The 23412-nt window shown below is 38.6% G+C and overlaps 1 protein-coding gene and 2 non-coding genes across 12 annotated transcripts in view; 2 read left to right on the forward strand and 1 right to left on the reverse strand.

Annotated features, from left to right (window-relative positions):
* Positions 1 to 23412, reverse strand: part of PPP2R5E (protein phosphatase 2 regulatory subunit B'epsilon) — a 169595-nt gene that overhangs the window by 83936 nt on the left and 62247 nt on the right.
* LOC112205416 (U6 spliceosomal RNA) lies at positions 21448 to 21554 on the forward strand. The gene has a single exon (XR_002939380.1). It is a non-coding gene; the product is annotated as a U6 spliceosomal RNA (small nuclear RNA).
* On the forward strand, positions 22958 to 23099 carry LOC112205494 (small Cajal body-specific RNA 20). The gene has a single exon (XR_002939446.1). It is a non-coding gene; the product is annotated as a small Cajal body-specific RNA 20 (non-coding RNA).

Below are 23412 nucleotides of genomic sequence, written 5' to 3' on the forward strand. Positions count from 1 at the left end.
GACAACAACAATTAACATTTGTGGTCACTGCAATAGTACTCAAGAGATTCATATACTTAGCAGTTCAAAAAATTTAGGCAGTTAACACTTAGTCCTGTTTTTTAATGTTAGGCACTTGAAATTTATCCTTTATTTGTGCAAAGTGATATAATGTCATAGACAAATGTGAAACAGGCTATCCACCTGTCCAGTGGAATAAGGATAATAACTTACATTTATTGAATATATTGGGTACATTTATTGGGCACTTTATCTAAGCACTTATACATATTATATCTCCTTTAATCCCTTCAATGGCCTTCTGCAGTAGGTACTATTTCTAACTTAACAAATGAGTAAACCAAAACACAGAATCAGTGACTTGCCCATAGTCACACAGTTAATAAGCAGTGGAGACAGGATTCAAACCCAAGTGGATTGGCTCCAAAGCCAGGACCCTTCACCACTGTGCAATGCAACACGAAACACAGTGAAAGACCAGAGTGATACCCTATTCCAGAACACAGGGTGTGTGCAAACACAGAAGAGGAGGAAGAAAGCAGACAAAATGAACAAATGACTCCCCATTCATAAAGTATCATGCTAAACCCCTTCTCTATCTCCCCTCTAGCCCATGCCCCAAGAATTAACACAGAGCAAAAGCAAAAGCAATTTGTCCTTTATCATAAACTAAATTCTTTCTGAAATGACCTACGTTCACTAAATTAAAAAACTTGCACAGTCAAGATGAACCAAAAGGGGGTTCTTAAAGAGACAATCCCTTTATGGTAACAATTTAGGAAAGTTTTATACATGTTGAAGGATGACCAGTCCAAACAAGAGGTTCTTCATATAATGTCTGGCCCTCAGACTGTCCCATATAGCTAATACTGCTCCCAATCTCCTCTCTCATCTACCTAGTCCCAGGTGGATGTGAAAAGGTAGAATGTGAGAAGGCAGGACAGGCCAGAAATCAGAGAAGGAACAATCTCTGAGTAGTCCAGAAGGTTTCCACTATATAAGAAAAGTTTAGTGTCTATGTAAGCAGTCCCTGAAGTAGATCCAAATATTCTTTTTAAAGAAACATTTATTAAAAGGATCACTTAAGAAGCCATAAAGAGAATCTCATAAAAATCATAAAGGCAATGAATTCTGACCACAATACAGTAACACTAGATTTTAACAACTCAAAGCTACCCACCTCCAAAATCCAAGTCACCTGGAAATCTAAAAACTTCAGAAGTCAAGACTGAAGAAAAAAACAAATTACAGTCATTAAGAAATAAATGTGAATTAGGAAAATTAAAGGTCATCTTAGAATCCCAAAGCAGACCAGGCAGTGGATGCTTCTGTCATCTATCTTCCAGTGAAAACCTCTGGCCAGCAGAGGCCATCCCTGCTCCCAGGAAAGGGATCCCACAGAAGCACGGCCATAAATAATGAGCAATCAATAAGCGGTTATGTAATACCGTGAAGATCACTGGCACAATGACTCCTCCATCCAAGGTTGTATGTGTTCAAAAGAGAGAATAATTGATCCCATTATCACAGCTTGGTAAGATCCCATAAGGTCAGAGTCCACTGCTCTAGAAGAATTCTTAAAATTAAGTTGGTTTCCAGAATATGTTTCTCCCCCAAGAAAAGAATGCAATGACCAGCTAAACTGTACTTCTCACTGCACTGTACTTCTCTTTACTTTTTAGCAGTAGTCATTCTCCCCCTTATGTCTTTATATCACCGTCTTCCAGTATCCACCTATCAATTTTCATCAATAAGCAGGGGAAAATGACTACGCCTACCTCCAAGGTGTTCATTACATCTGAATATTTTTTAAATTTACGAGTGTGACATGCAATGGGAAAATGGACATAAAATTCAACACAGAGTGAGGATGCAATCTCAGATTAAGACAAAGATTCTCTTTGTATCTAAAGAAGTCAACAGGATCTATATACAGTTTAGCTCTTGCTGGGGAGCACTCCCCTCACCCTAATCATGATTTAAAGGGAAGGTTGTTTACAATTTGCAGAAGCAGCTCATTCTTCCCTACTAGTCCACTTCCATCATTCCACCCTATCTAATGTTTGGGGCACATAATCATGGATCCAATATCACCTCACGTTTTCTTCAGGCCTGCCTCATTCAGCACTTTGCAAAGCAAAAAGTAACAAGGGTAGAAGAAATAAAATATGTGCCCAGTCTCTTGAGTTTGGTACTCTGGGACTCCAATCAACAAAAGTTGTTAAAAATCAGAACGTTAAATTCACATTTGCAAATATGCCAGCCAAGTAAATAAAGGAGGCCTACATCATTATATTTATTACCCATCATATCATAAAAATAAGGTAAATTGCTTTTAAAAAATAAGTTAATAAAGAAAATGTGGACTGGTAAATTATTTACACATAAACTATTGAAATGTATGTGGAAATAGAGTGAATAAGTATTTCTATAAAATGCTCATGTTTGCATTGGAAGCTAAACTATAACGTTGCTTGAGCTCCTAATGAACAATATTTATAATATCATTCAATGAATACCTATAAATTATATTTATATTTCCATTCAAAAGATCTAAAATAAAATTCTTCTAAATTAACAATACTTTTTACCTGAAAATGTCCTAAGGTATTACTCACTTAGCCCTTTTACTTCTATTTCTCCAACTTTCACAAAAAATAACAGGACCAGCACACAATGAGAATAGTAAGTATGGCCTCTGATCCCACAGAACTTTCTCTTAAGATGTACAAATCCTCATCCATGTATACTCTGTCCTTCACGGGCAACTCTCCATAAACTTCAACAAAATCACTGAGAATTTTACTTGCATAAGACATATGAGTCTATATTTACAGAAAACTAATAGTGTCTCATAGTTCTAAGGAGATGCTTAATACTAAAACATTAACATAAATAAAACATTATTAAGCAGATTGAGCCGTGATAGACTGAAGCTAGGTACACTAGCATATGCGGTAAAATGCCTAATTACCTGCCCATGTAGTCTGTACAAATCATTGCCACCAATTTTACCTCTACCTTTTCATAGCACATATTTCAAGAAACCTAGAAATAATCCTATTTTATTAGTAGAACTAAGCTTCCATTATAGGAATTGCTTTTGACACCAGTAAATCACAGATATAACCAACAATATTTCCTCAAAACGAGGAGACAACTATAAGCCTTTATAATAAATCAAATAATAGACTTCATGTCCTATGAACTGGAGCCAAATATAACATGTTGATTACACAGGATATTTCAATGCACATAAGCAAATAAAAAACTAACCCAGAACCAATCTGTTAACTAAAATAAGCATTAAATACTTGACCAATCCAATTACTTTATTATTGTATTCAAAGAAGTGAGTTCAAAGATGTTTGTTGTTGATGATGGTGGTGATGGTGGTGGTGGTGGTGATGTGATATTTCACTGCTAAGCATTTGTATTTTATAAAAGTGACTCCAGTGATTTCAGTATGTCGCTACGGTTAAAAACCACTGTTTTTAAAGTAAGCACTCTAAAATCCTTCTTTCATCCCCTCCTCCTTTGAAATTCTTTCTCTCCATTATTTAAAGCTAGCAGTGAAAACTTTTAGTTTCCAAGCTAAGGAAGGTCCCTGGAAACATTTACAACAGTGAAAGCGTTCTTTCTTGGCCTTGGCTATAATAGGTGAATGTGGAGTTGGCTGCTTTTAGAAATCTTGCCAATCTGTTAGGGAGCTTGAGAAACACTTTGCTGATTATTAGCATACACGTTTTTTAAAGGTTCAAAACATGTGTCATAGAATGACTAGCACAGATAGAATACTGTCAAAAGGATGAGATGAAGGTGTGGGTATTGACTGAAATTTCCAGGTAAAAAGAATAGAGACAATAACAATCATGAACACTTACAACCATAAAGCACTGTACTAAGCTCCTGACACACATTATCCCTTTTAATCCTCAGAATATCTTAGGTGTTGCCACTATTAATATCCCAGTTTTTCAAATGAGGAAACTGACACCCAGAAAGGCTAAGTCATTTGTCCAACATGACACACTAGGAAGGGCTGCAGCTAGTATCTGAACCCCAGTAGCCTTACTGCCCCAACAGTCTTGCTGCGGAGGAGGGAAGGGGCATACCAATAACAATGATGATAATGGTGATGATCATGCTAAATAACAGCAACTAACCCCCATTAGAGTTGTAGATATACTTCCATTGCTATGGTTAGTTATTTGTTTAAGAGAAGTTGCAATCTAAAAGAAAAATTGGTTGACTTTTCTATTAAATACAAATATTCACGTTTTAAAACTTACAACAGTATAAAATCAGCCTTAAGCTAGTGAACAAGTATAGGCAGGTAGGTTTAAGTTTTAGATAATAATAACATATTAATTATTCTTCCCAAATGAGACAACGAACATGTATTTATTATTATTGTGTCATGAAGCTCTCCAGTTTCCCTTTCCCAAAAGCTAACAATATGCTCTCCAATTTACAAATAAAAACCAAAGGTCACCACCACTAGTACAGACTAGTATGGCTTCAAGCAGCAAAATTACATGATTCAGGGCTTTCACGTTATTTTGACACTATGATCTAATCAGAAGAAATAGAAAATATACTCACACGCACACATACACACATGCACACTGATAAATGACACACAGTGATAAATGCACACAGTGATAAATGACACAGTGTTTCCAACACTGCATGTTATCCCTCATGCTTTATCTTCTAATGCCAAGTTGGTTACTGAAACTTGTCAACACATGAAAAAATATTTTAAAACTGATCAACTCCTAATTAGAAGTTTAATTATTTTCCTGCCACCAAACTCACCACAGGACAGATGCCACCAAAGGTTCTGACAAAGTCAATGTCTTTATTAGTAATTCATTTCCTAAGGGCTTATTTCCAGGGCAGTAATGCCAGGAGGGAAAGAACCGAGGCCTTTTGAATATGAGGAATTCCTGGAGCTTGATAGGCTATACTAAAAAAGAGCTGCAAGAATTATATACAGTATTCTACAGTTTGCATTTCAGTGGTTCCCTCTTTTGAGGATGTTATGTGCCAGTAAAATTACAAAAAAAAAAAGCAGTTTGTCAATTTTTCTTCAGGTAAAGGCATTAAAAACATAGCCACCATTTATTTTCACTATAATTTCATAAAAATAAAGCACCTTTATAATAACAAAAGAAGATAAAGAACGATCATAGAATAAAAGACAATACTTCCTTTAAAAAGGAGGGTTGCTGCTGGGCACGTTGGCTCCCACCCAAAATCCCAGCACTTTGGGAGGCCAAGGTGGGAGGATCGTTTAAAAGCCAGGTGTTTGAGACTAGCCTAGGCAACACAGCGAGATCGCGTCGCTACAAAATTTAAAAAAAAAAAAAAATTGCTGGGCTTGGTGGCGTGTGTCTGTAGTCCCAGGTACTTGGGAGGCTGAGGTGGGAGGATCACTTCAGCCCAGGCTGCAGTGAGCTATAAGCGTGCTACTGTACTCCACCCTAGATAATAGTGTGAGACCTTGTCTCAAAAAGATATAAATAAAAATAAAAAGGAGGGTTGGCAATTACCCCTCACACATACACACACACACACACACATGCATGTGCACACATACACACACAGAGTGGTATATTCTCTCTCTTGACCTTCCTTTCTCTTCTTATTTTTCACTTTTCCCAGTACTGCCAACAACTTTTCCAAGGGCCTGTATTTGGGGATCTCTGAGCCACATTATTCCTTTCTTCCAACACTTTTCTAGAAGCACGGACAACAGAATTCTAGCTGTAATGACAGTACCGATTTCAACTGTATTTTTTTTTTGTTTAGACGGAGTCTCGCTCTGTTGCCCAGGCTGAAGTGCAGTGGTGCAATCTCGGCTCACTGCAAGCTCTGCCTCCTGGGTTCACGCCATTCTCCTGCTTCAGCTTCCCGAGTAGCTGGGACTACAGGCACCTGCCACCTTGCCCGGCTAATTTTTTGTATTTTTAGTAGAGATGGAGTTTCACCGTGTTAGCCAGGATGGTCTCAATCTCCTGACTTCATGATCCGCCCACCTCGGCCTCCCAAAGTGCTAGGATTACAGGTGTGAGCCAGTGCACCCAGCCTTCAACTGTAGATCATCATAAAAGCTGAGAAGATAAATCATACGTTCTGCAATTGTAAAGGAAGAGCAGCCATGTCAGTCCTTAAAATTCTTAACACAAAATTCCCATGAAACTGCACATACCTCCATTCAAGCACTTGCTACATTATACTGCAACTTTTTTTTTAACCAGCACTACACCTGCCTTGCACGTTTTAATAAACTGTTCGTATCAGAAGTTTTAGAATATAGTAGCTACGTAATGTTAGTTGAGTAAGTAAATTCTACATATTTGCATGTTATTTCCCCATGTTTTCATTTTTAAATTATAACTTTATTCCTCCAGAAATAAAATTAGACTAAAGAATAGAGGAAAAGGCTTGATATAATGTATTTAATAAAATAAATTATTTCCTAGTATATTAATAATATCAAGTCATGAAATGCAAATTTTAAAAGTAAGATGGTTTTATGGCTGGGCACAGTGGCTCATGCCTGTAATCCCAGCACTTTGGGAGGCCAAGGTGGGCAGATCACCTGAGGTCGGGAGTTCGAGACCAGCCTGACCAACATAGAGAAACTCTATCTCTACTAAAAATACAAAATTAGCCAGGTGTGGTGGCGCATGCCTGTAATCCCAACTACTAGGGAGGCTGAGGCAGGAGAATTGCTTGAACCTGGGAGGCGGAGGTTGTGGTGAGCCGAGATGGCGCCATTGCACTCCAGCCTGGGCAACAAGAGCAAAACTCCATCTCAAAAAAAAAAAAAACTAAGATGGTTTTTTTGTTTTTGTTTTTGTTTTTGTTTTTAGGCAGAGTCTCGCCCTGTCACCCAGGCTGGAGGCAATGGCACAATCTCTGCTCACTGCAACCTCCGCCTACTGGGTTCAAGTGATTCTCCTGCCTCAGCCTCCCGAGTAGCTGGGATTACAGGCACGCACCACCACGCCCAGCTAATTTTTTGTATCTTTTAGTAGAGACGGGGTTTCACCATGTTGGCCAGGATGGTATCGAACTCCTGGCCTCGTGATCGCCCACCTCGGCCTCCCAAAGTGCTGGGATTACAGGCAAGACAGTTTTTAATGACCCAATATGTATAAATATAAGAAGGAGTGAAAAGAGCCAGCTTATCTGAAAGAACCTAACCAAAAAAAAATGCATTAGTTCCTCAGTTCCCTGAACTATGTTCCCCTATTAATATCCAGTAAGGTAATGCCTTATTTTTTTTAACAACTTATTTAAAACTCGAATTGGCTTTTTTTTTTTTTTGATACGGAGTCTCGCTCTGTCACCCAGGCTGCAGTGCAGAGGCACGATCTCGGCTCACTGCAAGCTCCGCCTCCCGGGTTCATGCCATTCTCCTGCCTCAGCCTCCCGAGTAGCTGGGAATACAGGCGCCCGCCACCATGCCCGGCTACTTTTTGGTATTTTTAGTAGAGACGGGGTTTCACCGTGTTCGCCAGGATGGTCTGGATCTCCTGACCTCGTGATCCGCCTGCCTCGGCCTCCCAAAGTGCTGGGATTACAGGCGTGAGCCATCGCGCCCGGCCGAATTGACTTTTTAAAATAAACAGAATGGTTTATATTCAAGGATAAGAGAAAAATAGGGAAAAAATTCAAAATGAAGATGAGTATACAACATTAAGTAGCATAATTTGGAAATGCCCTCTATAGCAAAATAACCTGAAAATTTTGTCATTTATTATTTATAAATGAAAAATGAGAAGGTCTAGTGCAAAGGGAATGGGCTCCTCTATTCATTCACTCACTCTATCATTCACTGATTCGCCAAATATTCATTGAACACCCACCAACAGCCAGGGACTACTGTGATAACATAATGAAGAGGAGACAAAAGTCCTGAGCTTTACATTCTAGCAGGAAGAGACAAATAATAGAAACTAAAAATAATAAATATGTTATACGGTGTATGCTATGGGGAATAATAGTGTGCAGGGCAAGGCACGCTGGGGCTGAAGGGTACAATGTTAAACAGAGCATTCACCTGGAAGATGACATTTGAGCAAATACTTGAAGGAAGTGGGGTAGTCAGCCAAGGCTGTCTGGGGAAGAGTGTCCCAAGGAGGGAAATGGCAAGTGCAAGGTACTGTGGCAGGAAGAAGGCGCATGCTGGTGAATCTGATGATCAGCAAAGAAGTGAATGTGGCTGGAGCTGGAGTGGAAAGTGGGGAAGAAAAGGACAGAAGAAGAAAGGACAAGTGGCTGCAGAAGATCATCTTGGGTCTTGTGAAACACGGTGAGGACTTTGGCCTGGAATCTGGTTCTGAATTAGAATCACACTTTTACTGTTTACTGACAATGGACAAGCCACTTACTTCTCTGAGCATTAGTTTCCTTGCATGTAAAATTAAGAAAATATACTCTGGCCGGGCGCGGTGGCTCACGCCTGTAATCCCAACACTTTGGGGAGGCCGAGGTGGGCGGATTGCCTGAGGTCAGGAGTTCGAAACCAGCCTGGCCAACATGGTGAAACCCCGTCTTTACTAAAAATATAAAAATTAGCCAGGTGTGGTGGCATGTGTCTGTAGTTCCAGCTACTTGGGAGGCTGAGGCAGGAGAATCGCTCAAACCCAGGAGGCAGAGGTTGCAGTGAGCCGAAATTGTGCCACTGCTCTATGCCTGGGTGACATAGTGAGACTCTGTCTCAAGAAGAAGAAAAAAAAAAGACAAGAAAAGAAAAAGAAAATGTACTTCACAGGGTTGAGTAAAGATTAAACGAAAAATCATTTCTAGGGTGGAAAGTACTTTCCACAAAAAAGTCATCATTCGTTTGACAAATATTTATCAAGCATCTATAAATACTGTATGGAATCAATTTCCTATTTCATAACTTATTAAAACTATCTTCTGTGCAGAAATACTTATATTTGCTATTTCTGGCACATCTTCAAAATTAGTTTTAAACAATTTTTAAATTTTATTCTGAAGTATTTCTAGAAACATTAAATTTTTGACCGGGCATGGTGGCTCACGCCGGTAATCCCAGCACTTTGGAAGGCTGAGGCAGGAGGATCACTGGAGTCCAAGAGTTCGAGACCAGCCTGGGCAACATGGTAAAACTCCATCTCTACAAAAAAAAAAAAAAAAAAAAAAAAAACTAACAAAAGATTAGCCAGGCCTGTAGTCTCAGCTACTTAGGAGGCTGAGGTCAGAGGATGGCTTGAGCCCAAGAGGCAGAAGCTGCCGTGAGCCGTGATCGCACCACTGCGCTCCAGCCTAGGTGACACGGTAAGACCCTGTTTCAAAAAAAAATTTTTTTTAAAGAAACATTAATTTTTTGTTAAAATTTTATTCTAGTAATACCAAACTTGAATTAAACAAAGGCCATCTATTTAGAACTCTCAAATAACCATAACTTCTCTTCTGCACTTGTCTTTTAAGACAAGGAGCAAATCATAAAATCCTAATTTGATAAAAAGGAATTATGGAACAAATTTCCAGGATGTGCCTGAGAGTCCGCATCACTGAAGCCCAATTTTCAGTCAGGTTCAGAAGTATGAGAAACAAAAATCTTCAAGAAAAAAGATTATTTTTTATTTACGCCATGCTTATAAGGTAAGGAAATAAGTTAATGGAATTAAAGATTTTCAGCAAGCATGTAACATTCAATTGACCCTCCCTCCCCACAACCCGGCCAAAAAAACGGCAATAAAAGGAGACATTATTTTCAAGCATTTCAGTTAATTGAGGGTCCTTCCCCAAAAGATTACTTCTACAGGGGATAAAATGGCCTATGTATTTTCCATTTGTTTTGAAGATTAACATCAACGCCAATTGTTTCAGAATAAAATGAACCTGCAGCTATTTTAACAGCCCACTTATCTGTTAATTCATAATTTATAGTTGATCAAAGACATCATGAAACTTAAAAAAAAAAGTTGTAAAAATACAAAAAAAAAAAAAAAAAGAGTCAATCCAATGTTGCAATGCCAGCTTAGAGATGCTATTTTTGAACCTCTGTTGGGATTTTAAAGTATGAGAGCTTAAGCTCCTGAGACTGACACAGGACTGAGAACAGTGGAATAGCTTCTAATCCCAAGAGTAATAAAGAGTGTACATTTATAATTAAAGTCATAATCTCAGCAGTAAAATCCAGGGATGGCATGTAGTACACAGGCATGTAGTACACAGTCCCCTAATTGTGAAGCTCTCCCATGCTTCATACAAAAGATACTACTTAATTAATATAGCTAAATACAAATGTAAGTCCACATAGAACAGTTAAGGAAATCCAAAATTCAAATCTGAAATACCATGCCAATAGACAAGAAACCCATTTCAAAGCTTTATTTCCTCGTGTGTATAAATGCAGAATTATTCAAGCATAAAACAATAAAGACGGAGAAACTTACAAGTGTGTACTTACGTATGTATGTGTGTATACGGGTATGAACAGTTTTGAGTATATGACTCCAAAATCAAAACTTGGAGAAAAGTAACGCAGAGAGTTTAAAAAGGACAGCGAACGTGTCTGGGAAGCTTAACACTTTCAGAACAGAAAAGTATTTAAAAACATTATTGGCCGGGTGCAGTGGCTCACGCCTGTAATCCCAGCACTTTGGGAGGCCAAGGCAGGCAAATCACGAGGTCAGGAGATCAAGACCATCCTGGCTAACACGGTGAAACCCCGTCTCTACTAAAAATACAAAAAATTAGCCGGGCATGGTGGCGGGCGCCTGTAGTCCCAGCTACTCGGGAAACTGAGGCAGGAGAATGGCGTGAACCTGGGAGGCGGAGCTTGCAGTGAGCCGAGATAATGCCACTGTCCAGCCTGGGTGACAGAGCAAGACTCCGTCTCAAAAAAAAAAAAAAAAAAAAAAAAACCACTATTTACAACATGTTCCTTCTATGCTGCTGGTTTCCTAGCCACAAAACATCCGTCTCCAAGGGTAAGACAGTCACTGAAACCTAAAGATATGCATGCTTACAGTGCAATTCTAAGCACAGCCTTTTTCTGAATTTTGATATAATTCAGCATTCTATGTCTAATATTGTAACCCAGAGTTTAGCTAAACATGCCATGGGGTAGTACAAACATTTTCTCTTCAGATTATACTGAAAATGACTTTCCCTTTCAGAAAACATATTATATAACTCTATCTTCCACTTAAGGAGCCAGACCACATATGAGAAATAAGAGTTGACCTTAATAAGTATAATAAAGTTAAAACTAAGCTCGGCAACTAGGTCCACTATCTCAAAAGTCTGTCAGTTATAATTCTGGAAAAACATCACAGAAATGTTTAAGATGTCAAATGAATTCGATTTCTTTCAGCATAATTGGGAACTTGAAAAAGAAATGTAAGCCCATTCTGCATTCTTCCAGATGGCTGAGGTTGTCCTTGGGGTCACAAACACACAGACTTTGAAATCAGGGGACCTGGGTTCTAATCAGGCTCCAGCTGGGCAATTTTGGGCATATAGTGTGACAGCTAAGACGATGGGCTACAGAGTTAGACTGCCTGGAGTCCAAGGTCAGCTTTGCCACTTCCTAGCTGGAAAAGCTTAGGTGAGTCTCTGGCCCTTAAGTTTCCTCATCTATAAATGAGGGTATAATAACAGCACCTACCCCACAGAGTTTACTTAAGAATTAAGTGAGTACATAAAAATAAAAACACATAGAAGAGTATCTGGGACACATTTGGTGCTCAATAAACTTTAACTGCTAAATTAATGTTGTTGTTAAAAAGCACTGCTGAGCCTTAGTATCTTTTACAAAATGAGCCTAAAAACAGTAGCTTTGTCACAGTGATAGCAGGAGCATTTAAGACACAGAATGTTTATTGAATATTTTCCATATTCTAGGCATTGTGTGAAACACAATGCCAGTCTTTTTTTCAAAAATGAACAATATAAATTGTTGATACATATAGATCTCCCCTCCCTTTTTGGTATGTCTGGTTGTGTAAGCATATTTGAAGAAAATAATACTGACCTTGACCTACTAATATAATACCCAGTGAAATAACTTCAACATGAAGTTGTAACTTGATTAGAGGAAAGGTAAGATGCTGACTCAATAGGTGAGATGAGTCAGCTATCAGTACATGCATGAGCAACGTGTCAAAATCCTGAAGGGTGAAGAGAGTTAGCATTTGGATGGAAGAATGAATGACAAACAGAGCATTTGGGACAGAGAAGCTAGAATTTATGAAGACTGCAACAATCTGGATGAGCACTGCCAAAACAAGGACACCACTTGGGTCTCACACATCAAGGCTTCTTCTGATATAATCAGGTTTATGCAAAATGTGCAAAGGAAATAAATAAACAAGCAATGTTTGACAGCTTTGTCCTTGGAGCCAAAATTTTAAATTAGTATCATACTCACAAATATTAATACTTATATATACTAACTAAAAGTAATAATAGTAACTTACACTTAGAGTTCTTTACAACATATTCAAAACAAACAGTATTAACCTCCCACTAAAATAACATAAAATACTAAGCCACTTCAAAGTATCTCTAAACCTTTCTTTTCCCCACACACTCTGTTATTTAGAGATCTAAGGACTTAACTAAAATTTTGCAAACTTTTAATTGCCTCCTAGAAGGGTTCAGACTAAGTCTGGAAGGGATATGATAGGTGGTTTCCACCTTCCCACAACACGAATTTGTTTAGAATCTACCATGTTTAACTTAATCATTCATTCATTCATTCCACAAATATTTACAGAACACTTTTTACATGCCAGGCACTAGTCTAGGCTATAAATATACACTATTAAGCAAAACCAAACTTCATGTTCTTAGCCTTCATGAAGCTTACAGACCAAATGGAGAGAAACCCTAATTAAATGACCATATAGATAAATATAAAAGTTAAAACATTTTACATTACAAAAAAAGGTACAAGAAGATATTATAAAGGCATATATTGTAAAGAATGAAAACAAATGGATCTACTCTCAAAAAAAGTACAGTCCAGAGGGAAGCAAGATTTGCACCTATTAATAGTGGCAAAAAATACAATTAAAGTGGCCGGGCGCGGTGGCTCACGCCTGTAATCCCAGCACTTTGGGAGGCCGAGGCGGGCTGATCACGAGGTCAGGAGATCAAGACCATCCTGGCTAACACGGTGAAAACCCATCTCTACTAAAAAAATACAAAAAAGTAGCCAGGCGTGGTGGCGAGCGCCTGTAGTCCCAGCTACTCAGGAGGCTGAGGCAGGAGAATGGCGTGAACCCAGGAGGCGGAGCTGGCAGTGAGCCGAGATCGTGCCACTGCACTCCAGCCTGGGCGACAGAGCAAGACTCTGTTTAAAAAAAAACAAAGTATCTGAATTTCATGGACCAAGTTGAGAGACAGGAAAGAAAAAAGCACCTGACAAGGAAATGGACCTCCAGCTTAGGTCCTTCATTATATCCTCCCATTAAAATCTTACAAAATTCCTGCCTAATACATGTTAATATTCCCATTTTACCTGTAAGAGAACCAAGGCTGCAAGATATTCAGTTTTATTATTCTGGGTCAATGGCTAACGGGTAAAAACAACTTCACTACAAAGAGCCAGAAGGGATAATTTTACACCAAAATGAAATACTTCCTCCTCTCCATTTATTTGGACAGATAAATGTGGCAGTAGGATTATAAAGAATAAACAATGATTTTTGTCCTCCTCATCTCCTACCTCCCCACCACCCCCCACTTTTTTTGAGACAAGGTCTCACTCTGTCACCCACACTAGAGTGCAGTGGCACAGTCACAGCACACTGTAGCCTCGACCTCCCTGGCTGAAGCAATCCTCCCACTTCAGCCTCCCAAGTGGCTGGGATTACAGGCATGCACCACCACACCTAGCTAATTTTTGTAGTTTTTGTAAAGACAGTGCTTCACTATGTTACCCAGGGTGGTCTTGAACTCCTAGGCTCAAGGGATCCTTGCCACCTAGACCTCCCAAAGTGCTGGGATTACAAGTGTGAGCCCCTGCATCCAGCCTCCTACCTCCCTACTTATAGCCCAGTTCCAACCCCCAAGGCACACAGTATTCCACAATCACACTCTGCACTCATAACCTTTCCATAAGTTTAAAAAAAAAAAAAACCGACTTGCCCTCTGATAATGTGGTGATTGATTATCCTGTCTACTAAAGGGTTAAGGGGTTATCTCTAGGAAGAACATATTTATATTATTTAAAAATACTTCATAGTGACAATAACAACATGGCTTCATCCAATTGCATAATTTTAATAGGAATTTCCAGCATAAAACAAGCAAATTATCTGAAGACTCTATTGACACCTAATCTACTTTCACAGGATCATAAAAACAAGCCTTTATCAACAGATTAAAAAAAAAAACGTGGCTGAGCACAATGGCTCACACCTATAATCCCAACACTTTTGGAGGTTGAGGTGGGAAGATCAACACAGAAAGACCTCCGTCTCTACAAAAAAAAAAAAAAAAAAAAAATTACAGCATCCTAAAAAAAAGATAAAATGTCTAATTCTGAAATTTTGACAATCTACATTGCTTGCTTGTACCATTAATGCACCCTGATATTACAAAGGTGACCAAGCAATAGCTTCTGAGCCATTTTTTACCCCACCCTGAAGTCCAAAGCAAGCATAGCATGCAGATGACACCACTTCTTTGAAAAAAGCCAAGTGGGGCAAGTTCAAGAGAGACCACTCTGAATGACATTCATCTAGATTCCAGAAACTCTCATATTACATAAATCTGCAAAAACACGCACCAGGCTCTCTTTGAGAATGGAGAGTACACATAAAAATGCGTAAGTTTCAAATTTCTGATAAAACCAGATGTCTTATGTATAGATTGTTCATAGACCCAGATGGGCCAGAAGAACCTCATTCATACAACTCTCACAAGTTTTCAGAATCTATCCTCTATTGAAAATATCATGATCTCCTACAGACAATACACTCTTTCAGGATCTTGACTATAAACAATGTCAAAATACACTTGTTAATTAATGAATGAATAACCCAAAATAAACAAGAGTCACTGAAGACAGGTCAGGTATTAGAAAAAGATACGCATTCTAAAGAGCCATTTCCTGTTTCACAATAAATAGTTTCTGAAAATCTTGAATGAGTCATCCCTTCCCAGTCATATCATGTACACATAATAATAGTAAAAACTTAGTAAGCACTTACTCTGTGGCAGTCACTATTCTAAGGAGTTTACATGTATTAACTCCTTTAATCCTTTCTACAATGCTGTGAGGTAGGTATTACCAACCTTATTTTTACATATAAAAATTGGCCCAAAGATATTTAGTAACTTGCCCACCATCACACAGCTGGAAAGGGGGCCCTGCTGAGCTTCAGACCTCCACAATCTGGCACCTGTACACTATCCCACCTCTGCTAAAGACTAATGAGAGCTGGCTTATCACTACTGATCATTTTTGTTTTCATCTAATATCTACAACGTACACTGGAGGGACCATCTGGAAGGGTTAATCTTCCTAATCTTCCTAACAGACTCTTTAACATAGATTGAGGAAGACAAGCATTCTGTCATCTATCTCCTCTTTGTACCAAGCAAAATGCAACTACCAAGGGTTAGAAAGATTCTCCAGCTGGCCTGTTATTTCTGTTAATATTTAAAAGCCCCCTTAGGCTGGGCACAGTGACTCATGCCTGTCATCCCAGCACTGTTGGAGGCCAAGGCAGGGGGATCACCTGAGTCAGATGTTCAAGGCCAACCTGGCCAACATGGCGAAACCCCATCTCTACCAAAAATACAAAAATTAATCGGGCATGGTGACGGGCGCCTGTAATCCCAGCTACTCGGGAGGCTGAGGCAGGAGAATCGGCTGAACCCAGGAGGCGGAGGTTGAAATGAGCTGAGATCACGCCATTGCACTCCAGCCTGGGTGACAAGAGTGAATCTCCATCTCAAAAAAAATAAAATAAAGGACCCCTTTACATTAGTGTTAAGTCTCTCGAAAGATGATTCAAAGTCTTCTCTAACCTTCCAGCCTTCTCCTTTGCACTAAAGCTGGCTTACTTCAAGACTTCAACCTTGTTTGGATTTAATTTACTGTTCAGGAAAATGTAATGACACAGAAGTTTGGTTGTTTCATTTTGTTTTGAACACCTGACATTTGTTGAACTTGCATATGATTTGGAGTCTAACTGAGAGTTCAAACCTGTATTATCACCAGCACAGCCTAAGGTCAATTAGAAAGCCAGTTAGGTTGAATTGCTTTCAGCTAGTGATGGGACAGAAAGGAAGCATGAATAGAACAAGGAATAAACAAAGGAAAGGTGGAAGATATTTTAGACAAGAACAGCACAGAGGTGAGAGTGAGCACATTATGGGAGAAATTATAAGAAGATATGCATGTCTAGGGCATGGAAGACAGGTGACTAGAAAGAGTGGGAAATGAGAGGGAGGAATGAGGACATACCTGGCCAGAAAGGACTTTACAAACTGCAGGGTAACCTGGGTTTCATGTGGCTGACAACACAGAAATGTGGGACAGGAGCAAACATAATGAGAAGTGTTTTAGCGGGGGCTGAAGGGAGGCAATCAAATTAGCCAAAAACAATGTCATCAGAACCAAGCATGAAGAGTTATGAGGGCTTATACGAAGTTGATGGCCGTGGAAGAATAGAAGAAAAAGAAGACTGAGATACCAGAAGGTAAGAAACAAAGGAATTTTTAAAATTACATTAGATATAACAGAAAGGAAAGATAGTCAAAGATTACTAATGTTTCCAGGTTGGAAGAATGATGATACTGTTGGTAAAAATGAAACAATCAGACAGAGAAGTTAGTCAAGGAAGTTCATGAACTGTAGTGGCAACAATGGAATGTGAGGTAACTCCAAGGGAGAAAAAGACTTGAAATAGAACTGGAAACAAGGGGCTATAAATTAAACGGTAGAGATTCCAGAGTTTTCCCATAAAGGTGAAAGTTGAAATCAAAGGAACAGATAAGCTCAATGACTGAGTAAGTGGAAAACTAAGAACAGAAGGTTAAAAATGGAACCATGGGGCAGCTAGAGACAAGCTAAAGAAAACTCAACAATGAGGCAGAAAACTCAGGATAGGAAGGGACAGAGAACCAAGATGATGAAGTGCCCGCAAAAACAAGAAGTAAAGCTCTGAGACATTTCCCAGTGCTAACAGTGTACTAAAGATATACAAGAGTAAAACCTTCCGTAATTTTAAAGAAATGCCTCTAAATGCTAATGAAACAACCAAAACAGCTCTCTAGGAAGTCTGAGAAATGTCTGATGCAATCAGACTCAAGAGGCTGAGACAGGGCTAATTGTAATTTGGTTTTGGTGTGGATTTTATTAAATGAAGAAGAGTAACAGGAAAAGGGGATGACATGGAGAGAGAAAATCAAGTCTCTTAAAGTTTTTAGAAACTTGGGAGTTTTAACCCACATGCATTTGACTTTAACATTAAATTCTAATGAGTGATGTCAGAAAAATTGCAATAGAAAAGCCAAGGTGAAAAGAAAATAGTGAAAGGTAAAGAGAAGGAACCTGGATTTAATTCCGGATTCAGTAAAGAAATGATTCTTTAATACTGTCATGAACAGTATTAAAGTTGGAGTGAGCACATGGTTTGTATTATTAAAACCTGAGGGAGAGACATTCATATGATTTGTATTGTTAAAAAGATCACTCTGGTCACAATGAGTTGAATGAATGGAAAAGAGGCAAGATAAGAAACAGGGACACCAGTTAGGAGACTACAGCTACACAGGAGGCAACTGTTACAGAATCGTGGTAAGGACTGGAGACAAAGTGGACAAATTAGAGATAATTTACTGGAAGAAGAATTGGTAGAATCAATTGTGCTTGCTGATAGAAACTACTCTGGGGGGAGAATACAGAGGTGAAAAGTGACTAACAGACAGAGAGGGATCAAAGGTGACTCTTGGCACTTGCCCCACTTCTCCACGTTCAGTGGGTGGGAGCCGGGTTGTCTGGTTTGAGCACCTGGGCGAACAGAGGAGTCAGCAAGTAAAAGAGGGAAGAAATAGTTTGGTGGGGGAAATCAAGTGTTACACTGACAATGTGTTACATTAGAGATGTTTATAAGACATATACATGGAAATGTATTGTATATACAAGACCAAAGTCTGAAAAGAGTGAGGTGGAGATAGAAATGTGGGCACCTCAGCTGGGCGCAGTGGTGTGCTCCTATAATCCCACCTACTCGGGAGGCTGAGATGGGAGGATGGCTTGAGCCCAGGGAGGTCGAGGCTGCAGTGAACCACAACTGCACCACTGTACTCCAGCCTGGGCAATAGAGTGATACCCCATCTCAAAAAAAAAAAAAAAGAAGAAGAAGAAAAGCAAAAGAAATGTCATATTTGGGGGAAAAAAAGGAAGAAAAGAAATGTGGACACCAACAACATATAAATGGTAATATATAAGTGGTCTTAAAGCCAATAGGCTGGATGAACTCACCTACGGCAAGAGTGCAGAAAGTGAAGCAGAAGGAGCTCTGAAGAAACCCAACACTTACAAGTTGAGTAGAGGAGGAAGAGCCAGCTAAGAGAATGAGAAGAAACAGCCAGAGGCAAAAGGAAAACCTGAGCAGGGTCACAGAAGCCAAAGAAGAGTATGTTTCTACAAGGAAAATGTGGACAAGTGTCCAACGTTGCTGAGAGACATGTGACATGCAGGTGGCCCTGACAAGAGTAATTTCAGTGAAGCGATGATCAAGGCAGATCAACCCACACCTCACCCTCCCTGCCCTATCAACATGGCTTATCACTTCTTTGCTTCTTTTTCTTGGGTCTTTCAGCATCTATTCCTGCCTTCGTCAACTCTTTATCAAATTCAAACTTCCCTAGAGAAAGGTTCTGCTGGAACAGCATTTCACTCTCTTCTCTGTTGGGTAGAAGCTCTGGGCCACATTATATCTTGCCTATAGATGGGATGATCTTGGGTCACGGAGTCACCCAATCCGTCACGTGAAACCAGAACACACGTACCACATGACATCCATTAGAAGGGGGTGTCTGCATATAAAGGGGCAGTCTAAGTCCTGGCCTGTTTCCAACACACTTTACAAATACTTAAATCAAAGACCAATGAACACTTTCAGTGATGAAAGTCTAAGGAAGCTTATAAATTCTAGGCAGTTTACTTTTTCTTAACTTGGGATGGGTATCCAGATGTTCAATATATCACTGTTTTTTTATATATTACAATTAGTTTACAAAAATTATTTATAATCTTTCATTTAGATAATACATTGAAGACTGACAATTTTTAGAGGAAAAACTACAAAGGCAAAGAAGAACTGTTTATAGGTATGAAGTCACAACATTTAACACACTTAATGATTTACAGAAAAACACTGCCTAGAAGTGGCTTTTAAAACTTTTATGATAAAATATTAAAAAACATAAGAAAAGATAGTTTTTTTAAACAGCATGCATTCATGCCCTATTAAAAAGAAGGAAAAAGTTTCCATCCAAAAATATTCAGGCCCTATAATTTTAACCCACAGGAAAGCCAAGCTAAAATGAAAAAACATTCAAAGGGAAGTTTACAGTGGAAACTCTGACAAATGCTTAACTACAGTGTCATGAACAGCACTGCTATTGTATGCATGTCTATATATTCAAACATGAATACATACATTCTTCATTTCAATTCATGGCCATAAAAATAGAGGATTATGATACTTAAATCTTCTATCTGTCATTGATAAACCTAAACGACAACAAAAACAGTAAAAGCATTAACACAAGCTGGAGTCAGAATATTCCACAAACAATGCCCTCACATTTGAAAGTAGGAAGAATGCTAACTTAAACCTGTATAATGCTCGAGTTTTTCAAGCTTTCTCAAAATGTATTATTTCTTCTTCTTTTTCCCCCCCTTTTGCTTTTTGTTGTTGTTGTTGTTCTCATGGAAGGCACAACACTGGATCAAAATGAGTTATTTCATTTAATGATCCTACCAACCCAGTGAGCTAAGCTGGCTAGGTTTGATACTCACTTTGCAATTGAAAAACCCAAATTCACCAAAGATAAATGCTTTGCTCAAAAGTATATTTCAGTAACAGAGATTATATTCAAGTACATATCTTATAGGCTACAAAAAGACCACTCCTCCTTCCGCTAAAGTTTATATTATTAATAACATATCCTTTAATAAGGAGGCTTCAAATCCCTGCTGAATCAGTTCAAATATCACATACCATACTCTGACTTCTAAATCAGACTCTACTGTCCACCCAACTAATAGTTTTATTAATCAATCAATGATTAGTAGTTTTTAGGCATTCAATGCCCTACTATATGGATGTATTACCAGCACAGAGAACCCTATACTGCTGGTGGTCACTGTTCTTCTATCCTTAGATTTTTAAGGCCTTTAGATCCATTAACAATTAGTAATCATAAAATCATCTATAAATTACTTATTCATGACATTCACAGATAGGATCATATATTTAACACAAACTTAACTGAATAAGAAGCTACTTTATTATACCTGACTAGTGTCCACTAACAGCTGAAAACTAAGAATAAGAGGAAGCACTTAGACTGTAGAGTAGTAGAGTCTGTTTTATGACTTTACTACAAACGTACACACACACAAAATATGAATCCAATACATCTCCATTTCTAAATGGTGATTTACAAGGACCAAATCTCCACACCTCCCATTTAATTAATGGGCTGTTCTCAGGAGTAGGCTTATAAAGGCCACAATACCTACTAAATATTTGGATTACAGCCATAGAGTATCAGCATCTGCACCATTTCGTAAAAAAAGAAAACCATTCTCATTAAAAAATTAAGACAGCATATAATACTACTACTACACCTACTACACATCTGCCTCGGCCAAACTCAATAGACCATCTAAAAGCAAATGTGCAATGTAGTAATATTAAATAATATAAATAACCACCATTTATTGAGTACTCAATACATTCCAGGAACTGCCAACCTGCTTTAATGATAACAACAACAAAAATTGCAGCTAACATTTATTGATCCTTGATAGTCAGCCAGGCAATGTTCTATGTGGTTTACAGAAATTATTTCACAACATCACACATTACAAATGGAGAATCCAAGATACATAGAGACTAAGTATTTCACCCAAGGTCATATTGGCAATTAAAAGAGGGGAGGGGAGGAGAGAAAAAAAGCAGTAATGGAGAAAGGAGATGGGAAGGAGAGGAGAAGAGGGAATAAGAAAAAAAGGGAAAAACAAATTAGATATACTGCCTATAAAACTTAATTGCCAAATAAATGCAAATACTCATTTTAAGGAAGGTCCTTAAACCTTTTCAAAGAAAAGTATAAGGCAGCCATAAGGTTAAGGGTCTCTTATCTATACAATACAGGATCTTACTGAAAAAGCTCTTAATAAAAATGTACACTGAAGTGCTATCACTTCAGCAGCATATATACTAAAACTGGAATGATACAGAGAAGATTAGCATGACCTCTTTTAAGAGAAAAAAATTTAAATATATATATATAAAATTTTTAAATGTATACTGAAACTACAAATCCAAAAATCCACATGAGAGAAACAATGAAGTCCAATTGATATTGCTCTTACACAAAACATGGACAAACAATTCAGCTTGGAGATCGTTCAAATATTCACTTGAGGCTGCTTTTCTACTTCAAATGGGGAAATAAAAATGACATAGCTTAGCTTCAGTTAATACTTGGTCACCTGCTGAAACTACATATAAGAAACCAAAGAAGGGCAAATTGAATAAAGGTTTTTATGATGTGGATATCTATCCTGTAGAACTGAAAACAGACTATTTTCAAATGACTTGGGACACATCGAATGACAACTTGTGGTCCTCTGCAACCTAACATCTGGCCTCTTTTTGAGAATGGTGAAACTGAAACCCAGAGGTCTCAATGAAACTTTTGGTTTCACAATTAGTCAGGATCTCAAAGAGCTTTTTAAAAATATGGATTATATCTACCAATATTTACCACATTAAAATTAAAAATGGGAAAATTTTTAATATTTATTAATTCATTTCAATACAATTGTAAATATTTTTTAAACTACTTTAAACCACATTTTCCTCAAAAAAATGAGTGAGAAAAGTGGCACCATTTTACACTTTTATACATCTCTTTAACATCTGGCTTAATAGAAAGCAATTGGATTCTCAAAACCCACTTTTGCTTCAATTTCCTGCAACAGTACAGGTAATGCAGATTCTGGAAAACACGGTATACTCATGAGAGAGGGAAAAACATATAATGTCTTAAGTATTACTATAAAATTAGTTTTGACCTCACAGACCCCTGAAAAGGTCTCAGGAACCTTTGGGGATCCCCAAAGCATGCTCTGAGAACCACTAATCTAGGATATGAAGTACACACTGAGAAACCATGAGAACCTGGCTCCAATGCTGACTTACCCTGAGAGGAGATTAAGTCACTTAACTTCTCTAGATGCCAATCTCCTTCTCAATAAAGAAATCATTGGCCGGGTACGGTGGCTCATGCCTGTAATCCCAGCACTTTGGGAGCCTGAGGCAGGCAGATCACTTGAGGCCAGGAGTTCGAGACCAGCCTGGCCAATATGGCGAAACCCCATCTTGTACTAAAAATGCAAAAAAAAAATTAGCCAGGTATGGTGGTGGACGCCTGTAGTCCCAGCTACTCAGGAGTCTGAGGCATGAGAAATGCTTGAACCCAGGAGAAGGAGGTTGCAGTGAGCTGAGATCATGCCACTGCACTCCACCATGGGCGACAGAGTGAGACTGTTTCAAAAAAAGAAAGAAAGAAAAAAATCATTAAGAACAATACCTATCTCCAGTCTGTTATTCCCAGATTTCATAATAAAGATGAAAACACACAGAGATACACTCTGAGCTCTCTGGAAGATTAACTTCTATATAAAGTCAACTTCCAGGGCCTCTCTCCCATGGTGCTGTGGGCGGGGGAGGAGGGGTGCTTTTCTCCTCAGCGAAGACTGGAGGCAGACATCACCCCTCAAGGATCATCCTCAGAAGTGCCACGTGCTGGGCAGCCTTGTTTTTCTACCTCACACATTTACAGTAAAAAAATAAATAAATAAAGCCAACTTCTCAGGTACTATTCAGGTGAAAGCTTCACCTGTCTGTCCCTAAATATTCTAGCTCCGTTCACTTGGCACCCTGCTAAATGAACTGACTGGTTTGTTTGTCTACACTTAGAACAGACACTGAACAAAACATAACTTAAGTCTTTAGTACAATAAAGGTAAGAAGTGGCTGCCTGTTTAACTCAGTCTATGTAGCACCTAACACCATACTGACAACAAACTAAAATTCTTTTCAACAAATCTTAACTGAAAAGGATGATCTCTGAGAATGGGAGAACCTAAAA

Source organism: Pan troglodytes, chromosome 15 (genome assembly GCF_028858775.2).
Source record: "Pan troglodytes isolate AG18354 chromosome 15, NHGRI_mPanTro3-v2.0_pri, whole genome shotgun sequence".
NCBI classification, from domain to species: Eukaryota; Metazoa; Chordata; class Mammalia; order Primates; family Hominidae; genus Pan; species Pan troglodytes.